We start from the raw sequence: 13,620 nt of genomic DNA, 5'->3' as shown, positions 1-13,620 counted from the left end.
CTGCTGCCCTTCATCAGACTTGTGCTCCAGACCCTTCCCCAACTCTTGCTCTTCCCAGGACATGCTCCAGCACCCCAATATCTTTATTGAACTGAGGCAAATTGGACATGGGCATTGAGGTGCCAAGTACAGAGGGACAGTCACTGCCCTGGTGCTGCTGGCCACACTTTGATGCTGGTGCATGTGTTCAGGTTGCCAGCCTCTGCTGTGGCTGTATTCCAGCACCTTTTGGCAGAGTCCAGGAAAACCCAGCAGGTTGTAACTGGGGGGAGGAGAATGCTGCTGTAGTCTCAGCACCTCAGATCGTGAGGTTTGGGCAGTGGCTGCGGAGGCAGCTCTTGACCTGGCATCCAGGTCAGCTGAAGATCCAGAAATGAATACCTGCCCCTGTTCTGTGTTCCACAGAAGCTGGAGACGAGTTTCCTGGGAGTTCTTTAGCTTGCAGTGCTGCAGCCTTACCCACAGTGTTTATGCTACACTCTGCCTCTTTGATGCCTGCCCTCATCCACATGTGGTTTTCTTAAGCCCTATAGCCCAATCTTTTACCCTTCTTTTGAACATCCTCTGCATGTGGGTTGGTGTTTTCTGAGGAATCAACAGATGGGTAAGTCTTACTTCACCAGAGAGGGAAGAGCTGATCTTTATTACTCAAGTATTAATTTCCTTTTAGTGAGAACTTGGACTACAGATGTAAAACCTGGTTGCACTCAGCCTCAGACCAGCTAGTCTGGAATGAATACTACTTCAGTAATGAATGTTGATGATTACATGTTAACTTCCACTTTACTGGTAGCAGTTGTGATTAAATTTTGTGAAGAACTGGCTTCTAAAGAATGGCAGCCCTAAAAATCTTGAGTGTGTGGCACTGACTTCAAGCAGGGAGTAAGTTCCTGTCTTTGAGTTAGGTCAGGAATTGAATGTGACTTGAGAGGTAATACAGAGAGGCAAAAGGGATAACAAATAGATCATTCTGGAAAACAGGAATGGGGGATTACAATACTGGAGGGGAAACAGTGCTTAGGACAATGTCAAGAGCTGTGGCAGGAATGACTGACACTGGTGAAATACTTGTGGTGGGAGGGACAGAAGGATCCCTCTGAAGAATAGTCTGCTCAAATTCACAGGGTCAGCAGAGGAGCAAGTACTGATGTTGGGGAAAAATTATCCTAGAAGTGGGATGTCTATTGGGAGGAGAAGATAGGATGAATGAAAACATACAAAAGTCAAACACTTTGGCATAGAAAAGACAGCCTTCCTCATCAGTAAACAAAGGTGCAGCTATGTTAAGACCTTAAAGCCTGCCCGGAATGTGAGAAACCACTCCAGAAAGGAAAAGGGCTTAAGCAGCTTTGTTTCCAAACATAAGCAGATTTCTTCTTCACACACAGGTGCTGCCAATTCTTTGTTGTAAATTCACTTAAAATAGCTGTGGTTTATAGCCAGATGTGACACTATATATTCTATTCTTTATGGGAGTTGCTTATGGGTAGCAAAGAGCTGTGACATCTGAGCAATCCTGGTCTATCTAGGTATTTTCTTGGATTTGGATGGTAGAGGAGATGATAACTGGTAACATAAGTCCTGTTAAGCACTAACATAAAGCACTGCCTGTAAAACTGTTAAATCACAGAATGGTTTGGAGTGGAAGGGACCTTAAACATTATCTCCTTTCAACCCCCCTGCCATGGGCAGGGACACCTTCCACTATCCCAGCTTGCTCCAAGCCCCATCCAACCTGGCCTTGAACACTTCCAAGCATGGGAATTGCTCCTAGGCTGCTCTCAGCTGTGCTTCTTGGCTGCTGTGAGGAAAATAAGGGCAGATAAAGCCAAATCACTAAAAGATGTGGCTATTTTATGTGCTGTAACAGACCATATGCAGAACATGAGAATTTGCACCAGGAAGCAGCCTCTTAAAAGCTTAAGAGAGTAAGTGTTTGACTAAGGGGAAGGACCTAGCAGTGAAGTCCTGAGGAAAGCTGTATCTGGTTATCTACAGGTAATTTTGCCAGAAGAAAGATTTGTAGACTTACTTTGGAAAACTGGAGCTAGCCTGCCTCAGGAATGGAGGGACTCTCAAGCTAGCTGCATGGTCTGCTCTGTGGGAAGGTGTACCAAGGCAGGGAGAGCCTGGTTTTCCAAGGGGACTGACAGGGTTTATTGCTGGGAAATGTCTTCCTCCTTTGCAGTGGAGCTGGGAAAGACATCTGTGGTACAGCACGTTGTCATTTTACAGCAGCCCTGGCACATGAGCACCATAATTGAGTACAGGGAAAAAATGACAGTGGGCCCATGAAGTGGGGAAAGGGTGTGGGAAGCAGCTGGCTACAGTGGAGAGAGAGGGGTGAGCCTGACACATTGGGAGGGTTGGAATAAATCCTATCCTGTCATACACTTCAAAAACTTAAATCTCTATGTTTCAGCAATTAATAGTCTTACTCATAGAGGGTTTGCAGAAGGGAAGGATGTCATTACGTGCAGGGTGACTTCCACAAGAACTCCTAGAGGAGCTGCTCCAGTGGACACAAAAGCCTGGATTTCTTTTGACAGGTCCTCTAAGTCAGGACTATACTCCTCCCTCTCCACCCACCAAGAGAAAAGAATAGCAAGTGCTTGCAGACAGTTTTTAGGAACTGCCTGTACCTCTCCACTGTTTTTCTTCAGATGAATCTCCAAGCCCAAGCAAGCCTTGCAGAAACTGGGCTCAGAGCAATTGTCCTGGGGTGAGGGGAAGCAGTGGGACCTAAAATCCCAGTGCTAAATGTGAGTCAGATGCTGTTTCCATTTCACATGGGGATGTGCCATGAAGTTCAGGCTGAGCCCTGCCCTGTTCCCTTGCAGGCACTTGCAAGCCTCTGCAGGGAGCTGCCCAGCCAGTGATAAATGCACTGCCAAGGCTCCCTCTGACTGCTCCAGCATCTTTTTCATCCTGAACTCCCTGAGAAGGACCTGGAAGAGCCTGAGAGTCCCATGAGGGATACCACAGGGGGCCCAGTGCCTGCTGTCCCTGAGTGAGAGATGCTGTTCCAGCTGTGGAGCATAAGCACAGCCCAAGCTGGGTTTTGTTGGGTTTCTATGTTTAGGGGGTGGTTTATGCCTATGGCCACTGTATAATTATGATTATAAAATAGCCACCTCTTCAGTTTCTGCCTCTTGGCAGCTCTCAGGAAACGACCTAATTTGAACTGTCAGCAGTGAGGACCTTGAACCCTACCAAAAGTCACTTTTAACTGAACCTAGAACATCTAGATATTTGTCAGACTCTGCTGGCAGTGACAAAAATAGTTTAGTGAGATTTTTCCACTGCTGGACACAGGCTTCCACATGCGTGGCTCCCACGAAATGAATCTACAAGGCAGCCATTCATGGCATGCTGAATGCTTCTCTTCTCTCGCTGCCGATTTCAGGATCAATAGAAATTCAGGCTGGGGCTGAGAACTGACCTTTTATGCCTTGTTCTAACGCTGGCCTTTAGTCCTCGCCTTGCCCTGCACTGGGCGGCTGCGCTTCTGCTCTGCCCCACCAGGACCACTGCTCCCTTTCCAACACCAACAGGGCAGGTCCTGCTGGGAGAAAGGGACTGGCATCTCCAGCTGCTGCTCCGTGGCTGTGTGTGAGGAAAGAGCAGGGTGGGGGAGAGCTGGGGAAGCTGCATCACAGGACAGATTTTCCAGCTTCGGGCTGGCTGTGCCTCCAGCTTACGCCAGCATCGCCTCTGCTTGTGGAGAGCTGGGGGAGTCCTCACCAGCCCTTTCCAGACCCATAGGCTCACCTCAGCTGCTGGTCTGTAATTAAAAGGAGCAGCTTTAAATATCCTGGCAGTGGAGATGCAGGACAGAGCGAGTTCTCAGCAGGGACTTGGGCATCGCCGTAGCTCAGGTGATGTCCCACCATCAGCAGCACGGGAGAGGAGAGGTGGGGCCAGCGTTCAGCAAGTCATGAATCATGGCTTGGGCTACTTGCACAAGTGTGAGTGCAAACAGATGGGCAAGGTTGCAGTGGGCGTTCAAAACAGTTCCTCTTCTTTTGTGGGATTAGCCACTCCTTTGCAGCTCTCTGTGACTTTATTCTGCATGGGGGTGAAGACAGAAAAATCAGAGGTGCCAGTGGTGTCTGTGGCTGTTTTCAGGTAGAAGCCACACAGCTATGCTGTGCCATGGGATGGGGTGGCTGCTCCACAGGTGGGGAATGGCTTTATTTGCAGTGTGAGTTCGAGGGGCAGCTGCTTATCCTGATTTTTAATACAAGGGGATTTTGCCTTTACAGGGTGGCTGCTTTGTAGCATGGGGCCGTTCTGATTTGTACACCCTCAATCATTAACATCACCGGACCACCAAGTAAAGAAAATTATTTTCATTGTGGTTTTACTCCTATTTTCCTTCTTTTTAAAATTCTTCTGGAAGACCTATAAACATTCACCCATTAGGTGAGGCACAGAAAGGGACTTTTTCCCTTCGTGCACAGTCTGTGGCTGCAGCCTTTGTCCTCAGCACCAAGCTGAAAGTTTGTGCATGGTGTGCACATCAAAATGCTCTGGAAAAGAAACCAGGGTGGCAAATATGGTGTAAATAGATGGAAGAGGGAAGACTAAGTCAAGTCCACCCCCTCCTGATGGTGCAAATCATGTTTTAATGGCAAGTGTGTGAGATGAATGAGTGAGGCCTTTCCCTGGAGAGGCAAAAAGAATCACACTGCATGCGTTAACTTTAACAACAGAGGCTGTAAAAATCTCCAGGGTCTGTGGACAGTGGAGTTTAAAGATGATAGGATCACAGAACAGCTCAGTTTGGAAAGGACCTCAGGAGGTCCAACCTCCTGTTCATAGTAGGGTCAGCCATGAGGTCAGAGCAGGTTACTCAGGGCTTCACTTAACCCAATACTGAAAACCTCCAAGGATGGAAACTCCACAATCTCCTGGTCTCTTGCTGGGCTGGTGTCCTGATGAGAAAGCTTCTCCTTATCAATTTGAACTTCTCTGGTTTCAACCTATGCCTGTTGTCTCACCATGGTGAGCAGCCTGGCTCTTTTTGGTCATCTCCTCACAGCTGCCATGAGCCCCCTCCCAACCAAACCCCCTCTTTTCCAGGCTGGACAAGCCCTGCAGCCTGATCATGTTAAGGCAGCCCAGGCTGTCATCACTGCCTGGTGGCCCATTAGAAGCCAAGGTCAGAAGAACTTTATCAGTGGAAAACAATGCACAGTTCCTTTGGTGTTTTATGGCTTGGTGAAGGATAATGTGTCCTCTTCCAGGACTTTATTGTGGAAAAAGAAAAAAACTGGAGGTAAAAGTGGGGCAGGAAAGCTGAGCAACCAGCAAACACCACTTGGCAGGTCATTACCATCAAGGACTGCTAATCCCACTGCCAAGGTCCCCTACACAGAGTGAGCTGCTCCTCCTTGTGAGGGCCGACCTTGCTCCACCCTTGGCTTGGCACTGCAATTAGGAAAAGCTGATTTTTGCTGCCAGCAGTTCCCCTTCCTGAGCCTGGCAGTGCATCTCGTGAGCTGCCACCTCTGTTTTTCCAGCCCTGTGGACACCAGTGACCACATCCCTTCCCAGAACAGCGAGCCCCTTGCTCACTGCTGACGGCACCTCCTCCCTCAAGCCTGCTGGCAAAGCTCCTGTCTCACTCCTGGGGAAGATTTCTATTAAACAATGTAGGTTTTCCTTCTATAAGTGGCTTGTTTTACAAGGTAAGTCACATTTATGTGTAAAATTAGCTCTGCAGCTGGTCCTAGCAGCTCCTCCATGCTTTTTGTGATTGGACTCTGTTATCAGCACCTCGTCATTTCCAGAGTTCAGCTGTCTGGGCTAAGACCTTCTGTGCTGCCTTCCTCGAGGTGAGTGGAGGATTTTTTTTGTATGTACTGAAGTATCTTTGGTTACTGCCAAAAATGACCTTAGCAGAAAAGTGTTGTTTTGCCTGTGCTTAAAAAAAAAAAAAAAAAGCATCAGTCATTTACCTTGAAGCTCAGCCTCTGTTTTGGAAGCAGTGCCTGAGAGTTGTGGATGGTTTCTGCCTTTTGCTAGAGAGGTGCCTGTGGCTTTTTAGAAAGGAAAAGTCATGGAATTGTGAGCTTCTGGGAGACACCTTCATCCATTCAGTCCTGACAGACCAGGAGGGGAAGTCACTAAAATACCTGGGCTTCTAAGCTTGTCCTTGGAACTAACAAGGCAAAGCTCAAGAGCTTCGCCTACACTCAGCCCTCAGGCCCCTGGAATGTGCAGATAGTCATCAGGCTTTGCCTGGGAACGGGAGCTGAGTCGGGTGGCTCCTACCTCAGGCTTGCCCCCAGGAGGAGGTGACCTCACCTGCCTCCCTGGGACATCTCCCTGTGTGGGAAGGTACTTCCTAGATGCTTAAGGACATCTAAGGATGCGCCTGGAGGATGGGATGTGGCGTAGGTGCTCCAGAGGCAAATTTTCTCAAGGACATGGCAGGAGGAAGAGCATTTTATAGAGCAGATTCCCCCAGGAGCCCCTTGGCTGCCCAGGGAATGCATCCCCCTCATCCATCTCTCTAGATGAGCACCCAAATTCCTTCTCCATGTGCAATCAGTGGAGGAGACAGACTTTTTTTCCTTTTTCACAAGGCTCTGGTTCACCCAGGTGCCCTGCACACCTCTGCCATCAGCATCATGTGGGGGAACACAAACTCTTCTGGAGGGACAAAGTGATGAGCTACAACTTGAAAGTACCAGACCTGGCACAGCCCAACAAGCAGCCAGGCTACTGGCACATATTCTGAGCTGCCAGTCTCTCAGGCACACCTGGAAATAGCCCTCTGCCCCAGGACAACACCCTGTGGATTTGCTGGTTTCATTTGGATTCACCCATTTTTTCCTTTGCCACCCCCAGGCTTGTGAAACACTAACAGAATGGATGCAGCAAGATTTAAAGCAGGGATTTGTCCTTAAGGGGAGTGTGACAATGTGAGGTTGCAAGGGAAGAAAACATAAAAGACAGTCCTGGTCAGTCACTAACCTGCCTTTACCTCTCCCGGCTGGGAGTCACCTGGTGCCCAGGCATTGTCCCAGCCCCAGGTGCCTCATTCTGGGGCCTTTTGGAGCTAAGGCCATCAAGGAATATAGGTTTTTGGGATCCTTCTTGGTATCCCAAGTGCTCAGATCTCCATCTCAGGAGGTGGATCTGCTGTGCCAAACTTACTGATCTGTTTTTGGGTGCCCTGGTAAGGCAGCCTGGAAGTTTTCTCTCTAGTCAGCCCTCCTGGTTAACTGGCTCGTATCAGTTCTCTCAGCTTGACACCAAACACTGCATGGCAGCTTCCCAGAGGGGTAAAACTCTTGTTTTTCAACAGAAAAATGCAAAATCCCACAGTAACCAGTGACCTCTGTCTTTGTGCCAGTCCCTAGAGCTACCAGGCAGTGACAGAGCCATCCCAAAAATCCTGGGAGAGAGCCTCTGCCACTGTAGCCCAAAGAGGATGAGTAGGGGCTGAGGGCACCACATTCTCCTTCCACTCTCACTCCCCTTTCTGGCAACATTTTAAAACAAAGCAGTACATCATTCCCTGTGTTTGCTAGGAGCAGCATGGAAAGCTTCCCTCAGGTGTGCTGGGAGCAAGGTGGGATTTAGATCGGGGGAAAGAAGCTGAAGACAAGGACTTGGAAAGTAACAGAAGGGAGAAAATAGGGAAAGGGTCAGTGCTAGAAACAGAGCAAGGAAGGCAAATGCAGAGCATAGATATGAGGATAAAGGTGAGAGAAAACAGCAAGTTGTGAGGAATGACAGGAACAGGTAATATTTGGGAGAAAATGTAATGGCCTGGGCATGCAGGAGGTCAGACAAAGTGTAAAATATACAAAGGGCTCTCCCAGCTTGAAATGCTGGCACCACAACAGGGTCTAGCAAGTGGTTCTTTAGTTTCGATGATGAAATCAAAGACTCCAACCTTCTGGTGGTCAAAATGTGGCAGCACAACCCCACATCCTGTATTGTAGCTTTTTCTGTTATTAAAAAATAGAAAACCAAACAAAACCAAAATCAAAACCCAAACAAAACCACAAAAAAAAAAAAAAAACAAAAAAAAACAAAAAAAAAAACAAAAAAAAAAAAAAAAAAAAAACCCAAAAAAAAACCCAAAAAAAACCCCAAAAAAACCCCCAAAAAACAATAACAACAACAAATTAAAAAAAAAACAAAAAAAAAACAAAAAAAAAACCAAAAAACCCCCCAAAAAACAATAACAACAACAAATTTAAAAAAAAAAACAAAACAAACAAGCCTGATGCAGAGCACAAGCAAAATAGTGAAATTAAGACTGCAGTCTCAGGTGATGCTGGCATGAAGAGTAACAAGCACGTGCACTGCAATAAAGATCTGCAAGATCTGTGCTTCCCCTCTGGCAGGATCTTGGAGGCTCTAAGGAACATATTTAGGAATTCAAGGAAGAGACAGAGCAGTCTTGTGATGAAGGTACATGGATATTGTCCTGCTTCAGGCCCAAATTGATGTAAGTCAGAGGTACTTGAGCTAAAAATAATCTTGACTTAGCAGATCAAATATGCACAGGCCTAAAAGAGGCTGAAAAAAAAAGTTGTACCTTTATAACCTTCATAGCAGCCTTTCCTAATTTTTGAATTATTGACTAATTGTCTGCATTTTATTGGAGTGAAACATTTACACTTTTTAAAGTGCTATTCTACCCTCTAAAAAGTGACTGTTACTGCTTCCTGTCACTGCCTGCACTGCCTGCTATGCCCCATGGAAAGTCTCTAACTTGGGATTTGTTTGCTGCCTGCCAGCTCTGTTCCAAGCAGGATATTTTCCATTTTGGACACAACTGCCAGTAAAAAAGTCCCAGAGAATTCCATGCGTGCCTCTGCACCTCTCCAGATAACAGCTCCTTTTTATGTTCGTGCAACTATGTTGTAGCTAATTTTGTGCAAATACCTTTGAGGCTAAAAGGTGCTCTTGAACCAGGAGCTTAATTTAGTCAATGCTGCATGGGCTCAAGAGCTCCTCACTCATTTTCCCCTGGCTAGGTTGGGTTTTGCAGATCCAAGAAGTTAAACAAAAAATTCTTATTTTAGTATTTTATTCAGCAGCATCACATTTATGCAGTCACTTTTCAGAGCAGAACAGGGAATTCCCTCTTTTCTTCCTCTTCCTCATCCTTCTAATTTTTTTTTCGGTGCTTACAGTCCCTGAACCAGGGCAGGATAGAGGGAGGGTGTTGGTCTGGGCTCTGCTCAGCACTTTATTGACCAAGGGTTTTGCCCACAGGAGGAGTCCTGCCACCAGCCTGGAACCTGCTCAGGCGCCAGAGCAAACACTCCTAAAAACAGCTTTCACTAAAGCCAAGCCTGCTGAAAATGCCATTGCCAAAAACAGCAAAAGGCTTTTTTAAACCGCTGTAGGACTTGGCGACCTTCCTCCAGCCCAGAGGGCAGCAGCTCTGTGCTCTGTGTTTTCCCACGTGCAATCACCTTCTTCTGCACATGCCAGAGGTGCTGCTGGAGACCCTCTGGCTCACAGCAGCCAAGCAGAGGAACGATGTCACTGCGTTTGCCCTGGACCCTGCACCCATACCTCCACAGAATCCCAGGATGGGTCAGGCTGGAAGGGACCACAGAGGGGCAGCTGGTCCCACCTCCCTGCTCCAGCAGGGCCATCCCAGAGCACACAGCACAGGATTGTGTCCAGAGAGGTCTGGAATATCCCCAGTGAGGAGACTCCACACCCTCTCTGGTCTCTGTTCAGGGCTCAGCCACTGCCCAGGGAAGAAGTTCTGCCTCCTGTCCAGGTGGAATTTCCTGGGCATCAGTCCCTGCCCGTTCCTCTGGTGCCATGGCTGGGCCCCACGGAGCAGAGCCTGGGCCCTGCTCGGAGCCCTCCCTGCACACAGGGACACCCAGGGCTGAGGGCCCCTCTCAGCTGGGGCTCCTCTCCAGGCTGGACAGCCCCAGCTCCCTCAGCCTTTCCCTGTCAGGGATGCTCCAGGCCCTAAATCATCCCCCCAGCCTCGGCTGGCCCCGCTCCAGGAGCTCCCTGTCCCTCCTGTCCTGAGGAGCCCAGGACTGGACACAGCACTGCAGCTGTGCCTCCCAGGGCTGGGCAGAGGGGCAGGATCACTCCCTGACCTGCTCTTCCCAATGCAGCCCGGGCTGCATGTCCTGTCCACCCACCCAGGGAGGCTCAGTGTAGCTCAGCCTTGGGGCAAAAGCTATTTCATTCCACAAGGAATTGTCAGAGAGGAACTAAACCCATTCCTGCACTCCTGATTTGTACCCTCTAAGAGCAGCCACGCGCTGCCCACTTCACCCCCACTTTGCCACCTTTACCCAGTTGCTTCTTAGCCATTGTAGAGAGACAGATACATATTCCTTCAATTACTCACTCTTCCCCCATGCAGAAGCTCTCCCGTGGGAGCAGCCCAGCACTGCAGGGCAAGTCTCACCTATAGGGAGGCAGGGAGATTGGGGATTCCCTTTCCATTTCCTCCCTTTGTGCAGAGTTTAAAATAGTGTTTATAATCAGTGGAATGACTCAGGAAAGCAGCTCTGGCAGGGTGGGGAGCCTAATTTGAAAAAAAAAAAAAAGGCAATGACTTTTGCTTTATGATCTGTTGGCTGCTATTCAGCCATCAGTACACAAAGGGCTTTTCTTCCTGAGCCATTAGCTAAATGAATCAGCAGAGATTTCCAGCGGAGTGTTTCTCCTGAGTCCCACCTCCTCTCAGGCTCGGAGGGCACGTATCCCTCTGCTGCTGCAGGGACAAACAGGACACAAACAGGAAGGTGCCTTTTTAAAATGTGAGGTTACTGTAAAAATAAATCATGACTCTTCTGCGGAGAACAGCAAACACAAATTATGGGCAATATTTTCAGCCTTTGTCGTTGCAAAGAGAGCCAGTGTAAACAGCCCAGCTGGCACAGCAGGCTGACACGGGTGTGGGATGGCTCGCAGCCCTGCAGCTCCAAGGCTGCCACAGCTTTCCCAGTGTTCCCAGTGCCTGTGCTGTGGTGAGGACAACCCCCCGTGCTCCCCGGGGCTTTGCTCCAACCAGCCGAGCACCCCCACACCAGAGCACAGTGCCCAGACTCAGGGTGGGGATCCCTCCATGAGGGTCTCCAAATAACCTCAGTTTCAGTTCCTTCATTCCCAACAGAGGCTGAATGAAGCAGCTGTCCAGAAGTCATTGCAGCACCTTCCCTATGGAGACAGGCCGGTAAAGTTGGGGCTGCTCAGCCTGGAAAAGGAAAGGTTGATGTGTGGACACCTCATGGAACCTTCCAGTAGCTGAAGGGGCTAGTGGGAAACTGGAGAGGGACTTTTCATTAGGAAGTGTAGTGACAGGACAATGGGCAATGGCTTCACACTGACAGAGAGCAGGTTTAGATGGGATATTACAAAAAAATTGTTCCCTGTGAGGGTGCTGAGGCCCTGGCACAGGTTGCCCAGAGAAGCTGTGGCTGCCCCATCCCTGGCAGTGTTCCAGGCCAGGTTGGATGGGGCTCTGAGCAACCTGGGTTAGTGGAAGGTGTCCCTGCCCATGGCAGGAGGTGGAACTGGATGATCTTGAAGGTCCCTTCTGACCCAAACTCTTCCATGTTTCTGTGATTCTAAGGCTCCCAAGGCACCAGGAAGGTTTGGGGCACCTTATGGAGCCTTGTGTGCTGCAAGGAAGAGGCTGTGCCCAAGCCCCCATGCAGGCAGGTGGGATTGACAGGGGAACACGCAGGGCTGCCTCCCCCTACTCCCAAAAAAAGAAAAGAAAAAAAAAAAATCAACACCCAGCTTCCCAAAGCAGCTGGGTTGAGAAGAAGTGGCCACGTGACTTCCCTTCTAAAAGTGAGAAAGGCAAGGATAAAATCATCTTCGCCCCGAGGAAAGAGAGACTCGTTCTCCTCCCCAAAAACTATTGAGAGGCTTTTATCTGTCTCAGCAGGGAGGGCTGGAGGAGCTGGGTTCCCTCTCTGCCCCAGCGCCAGAAGGTGAGGTGGACCCAAGAGGCACTTGGCTCCAAATTCCTGAAAACAATCAAGGGAAGAACTTCTCCACCTTGTTTAAAGTGCTGTAAAAATCTACAATGAGCACAGAGGGTACAGGAAGCACCCCAAGAGGATGATGGCTTCTATCCCCTATATAAATGGAACTTTTAAACTCCTGGCTATTTACAGCTGCTTTGCTGTGAAATCAAACACTTTTCAGCGGTTCTTTTCTCCAGCAACAGCCCCTGGGAGACTGCTGTCACAGCCCTGGGCACTGTGAAAGCTGTTGCCTTAATGTTCAGAATTTACCAACCCCTTTTTCTGATGGATCAGGCGGATGCGGCGGGATGTGGGACACACAAGAAGATCAAGGAATGTGTCCCTGAAGTTGGTTTGATGACTGAGCCGAGCAGGCTCACCTGGCAGACGCATTATCAGTGCTGAAGGTGTGATTATCATTAAGCTAAATGAGGTCTTGCAGGTGTTTCCCTGCTCATCAGCACTTATCTATGAAGATGGAGGGCACCGGCAGGTGTTTGATTTGGGTTTGGTTTGTTTTGTGGGGTTTTTAATGTGTTCTGCTTAGCACAGCTGCGGGAAGGGAAATCAACATTTGCCACCCAGCAATGGATGATTGTCTCATGTGATTTGTAGCAACCTTTATAATAAATGCAAAAAAATACTTCCTGCTGTTGAACTGAATTAATGCTAATAATTAGCATTAATGTATCGCACCTTACAGAAACTAAGAGGCCTGTTAGAAAAGGTTTCTCTTGTATACTGAAATTGAAGAGTTAGTTCATGAGAGTCCATGTACTCTCATCACATAAAACAGGACTTGTTTGTGGAAAAGTGTCTTTTTGCTGGCCAAGGCACACAGGAAAAGGTTAATATACCAAATCTACCTGGTTACACATCAGCCATTTAGAAAGAGCAGAAGTTTAAAAATTAATTATGTTGAAATATGCAAATAGGGGATAGACATGCACGTATGTGCACTGCCAGCTGAACAGCCACGCTTTGGGGAACTGGACAAAACCTCACAGTGCTTTCCTTCAGTGGACATAAGTTTGTGACAATATCCTCACTCCCATTTCCAGACTTGCAGCCACAGTACTGCACAAGTCCAATAGAAATACATCCACAATCTGCCTTTATACCTCAAAAAACAAGAAAACCCCAGCAACACTTGATAACACACACAGCTTTCTCTATTTGCACCAAGTCTGACTCACTTCAAAATCCTGACCGGCCTGGCACTTCCAGTTCAAATGACAATACAAAGGCAAAACAATTCACACTTCAAAGGAGGTGCCACAGTCAGGCAGCCAAGGAATTTGGAATTTTGATCCTGCCCACCCTAACGAAATGAGCCTTCTTAAGACTTAACATGTGCTGGGGTTTTAGGAGTTCCCCTTCTGTTTTCTTTTTCTCTTAAAGAATTTTCCCCACACATGTTGCCAGGGGGACAAATTACTGGGTGCTTAAGAAAAACGAAAGACCTGGCCACAGGGGGAGGGGGTCCATCTGGCTACTCTCTTTCACCTGGGCTTGTGGGCTGTTAGTTCCCAGTGTTTGGATGGAGAGAGAGGACGGAAGGAATTCGTCAGCACTGGAGACTTCTGCTTCTTCAGCTGCCTTCCTTCTATCAGAGAGAGCCTGGGAC

At 48.3% G+C, this 13,620-nt stretch overlaps 1 long non-coding RNA gene across 1 annotated transcript; it reads left to right on the top strand.

The window, feature by feature from the left end:
• Nucleotides 1-12,637, top strand: LOC108448263. The gene is made up of 2 exons (XR_001864098.1): nt 1-5,840; nt 11,912-12,637. It is a non-coding gene; the product is annotated as an uncharacterized LOC108448263 (long non-coding RNA).
• Nucleotides 12,638-13,620: the final 983 nt, after the last annotated feature.

This window comes from Corvus brachyrhynchos, unplaced genomic scaffold (genome assembly GCF_000691975.1).
Source record: "Corvus brachyrhynchos isolate BGI_N302 unplaced genomic scaffold, ASM69197v1 scaffold317, whole genome shotgun sequence".
In the NCBI taxonomy this organism is placed as follows: domain Eukaryota; kingdom Metazoa; phylum Chordata; class Aves; order Passeriformes; family Corvidae; genus Corvus; species Corvus brachyrhynchos.
The sequence above is the reverse complement of the archived record's forward strand: the minus strand, read 5'-3'. Positions and strand labels throughout refer to the sequence as shown.